Source organism: Nannospalax galili, unplaced genomic scaffold (genome assembly GCF_000622305.1).
Source record: "Nannospalax galili isolate Female #2095 unplaced genomic scaffold, S.galili_v1.0 scaffold4030, whole genome shotgun sequence".
NCBI classification, from domain to species: Eukaryota; Metazoa; Chordata; class Mammalia; order Rodentia; family Spalacidae; genus Nannospalax; species Nannospalax galili.
This window is the reverse complement of record NW_008327930.1, coordinates 1-2,483: the sequence shown is the minus strand read 5'-3', so window position 1 is coordinate 2,483 and position 2,483 is coordinate 1. Positions and strand designations below refer to the sequence as shown.

Sequence of the window (2,483 nt, the reverse complement as noted above, 5' to 3'; positions counted from 1 at the left end):
TGCAACACTAAAAATTGTGTGGCATGTGGGCATTAAAGTCAATAAGGAAAACTATGTCACAATTTGACTCACACTACAAAAAAAAAATCACAACTATCACAACTGTGCAGTTAACTTCTGAATCAAACTCTCTATAGTTACGCTACCACTCATCATGAGGCTTGACATCTGTTTTACATAACCAAGAGCATAAATGATTTGAAGACTAAAAGATGACAAAATTGTGTAACCAAATAAAACGAACAACAAATTCACTACGATTTTTGGGGGATGTTCAATGGGGAATTGAACCTCCAGGCTCAGACATCATCATCTAGTCAGCCACTGAGCCCACCCCCAGCTCTTACAAGTTCTTAAAAATCTGTTCAAATAAAAAATACAAAGAGAAGTAATGATCCATTAAAATAATTCATGATTAATACTTAAAAAATGTCTTGAAAATACTAATGTTGTCTTTAAAAACTAACAATATAGGGAGCAAGTGTCATTTGAAAAGGAATTAAGATAGAATTTTTAAACTACTTTGAAATAACAAATGGTCAAAGTATCTATGGTAATAATTTCAAATATAGCTAATTCTAGATTATCTGCAGAAATAAAACAGCAGTCAAATAAATGGTCTTGTGTGTCTGCCTCCACAACTATGAAATAAGGATATTTGCCTACTTTGCTCACAAGATTGCATGAAGACTTAAATCAAGTATTTCAAAGTACACCCAAAAAAAGTCAGTTATTTCAGACAACCTTTTTTTGGTCTCATTATAGGACATATAACAAGTGGTTATATAAGGATTTCTCCTGCCCATGATACGGTGTGTTTAAAAGTAGAGGGGAAAAAAACTGGCAATTCAAAGAAAAAAATTCAAAAGCTTTTTAATTCATATATCAGTACACCACAAAAGGCTAGTTCTGTAAATATTGATGGCCTTATATAACACCAATATATCAGAAAAATTCTTTCACATATGTACAAAAATGTTTACATATAGAATTCACTACTCTACAAACACAAAGTTCTGGTATTATGAAAAGACAAGAAACATATGTATTTATCCACATATACAATGTATTCAAATTGACATTTATATTCTGATTAAGGTGTATCAAGTTTAATGCAATGATAGTACAGATTTATTGTGTTAAATAGCTTAGCAGTTTAGCATGCCAAAACTATTACTTGGCCATGGATTTGAAGTAACTTCTAGGTCAGGTCTACACTTGATGCCCTAAATAACAATCCCGACTGGGCATGGTGGTGCATGCCTTTAGTTCCAGCACTTGGGAGGCAGAGGCAGGAGGATCTCTGTGAGTTCCAGAGCAGCCTGGTCTACAGACCAAGTTCCAGGCCAACTGGGACTACAAGGAGACCCTGTTTCAAAAAGAAAAAAAAAAGGAAAAGAAAAAAGAGCCTAAATTATAATCCCATATAATTAGAAGCACATTGCCTTGTTTTAAAAAACAAAAACCAAGGTTTTTTTTAAATGGAGGGCAGTTTGTAGTATTTTATCATTGCTTCCCCAAAAATTCTCGGGTTGTTAATACGTCGGCCTAGGATACTTTCCTTGAAAATCCTTAAAATACAGGCCGGGAGGACTGGTTAACATGGCAACACCAACGAGTTCTCCAAATTCAAAACAAGCATCACGATCAAAACAATTAAGTAGAGTTCATGGAAACTGACCACCATTCCTGACAACCTATTTCACCTCCTTAGTGAAGCATTTGTTAAACATTAAAAACACATTAAAATCTACACCTATCTGCAACTTCCTAGCTTAAAATTTAAAATTCCGGCAAATTCCAGCCCACATCTGTGATATTAACAAAACATTTAGCATACTGGTCTGCATTTAAAAGAGGATTGGGGGGCGGGGCGGGGGGAAGCCAATAGTGATAACCTCCAAAGTGTAAATCTTTTTAAATCTCCCTAAATCATTTGTGAAGAAACCGATAGACTCCATTCAGCAACCGCTGAACTGGAGCAGATGAAAGTTTTCCCTGTACTGCACTTAAGAATATTACACCCAGGAAAAGGAACAGAAACTGGTCATCCCTGACACGGGAGCTAGTTCCCCGGAATTTCCCAAAATATGCTTCATCTACACACCAAGAAGGGGCACTTCGCAGAGCAAAGGTGAGAGGTAGCTTACCTCTCTCTATGTAGACAAGAGGAGGGGCGACGGGCTGAGGGCGACACTAGCAGGTAAGCAAGGAAATCTGGTCTCCGGTGGGCACCGGGGACTCCAGGAACCCGGGTCTCAGGATGACACTCCGTGAAGACCCAGGGCCCAGGGAAGCTCCCCAGGGGGACGCCCGGCAACGCCAGGGGACCCCGCCCCGCCTCTCCGGCCACCACGGGAGCCCGGGACCGCGGACAGAGACAGGCGAGGCGAGGCGGAGGGGGCGTCTGCGGGCTCAGCCGGATCCTCCCACAGCTCACCTGAAGAGTGTCGCCTCCGCCCTCGGCTCCCACGGTGCATCCC

General features: G+C 40.4%; 1 protein-coding gene across 4 annotated transcripts in view; it reads right to left on the bottom strand.

Annotated features, from left to right (window-relative positions):
* The window catches only part of LOC103738422 (centrosome-associated protein 350-like), a 30,339-nt gene extending 27,856 nt beyond the window's left edge, over window positions 1–2,483 (bottom strand). For 2 of the 4 annotated variants that reach the window (XM_029565202.1, XM_029565159.1), the window contains exon 1: window positions 2,445–2,483. The gene's annotated coding sequence lies outside the window, so the exon portion shown is untranslated. The other 2 variants (XM_029565238.1, XM_029565182.1) reach the window with 1 other exon arrangement.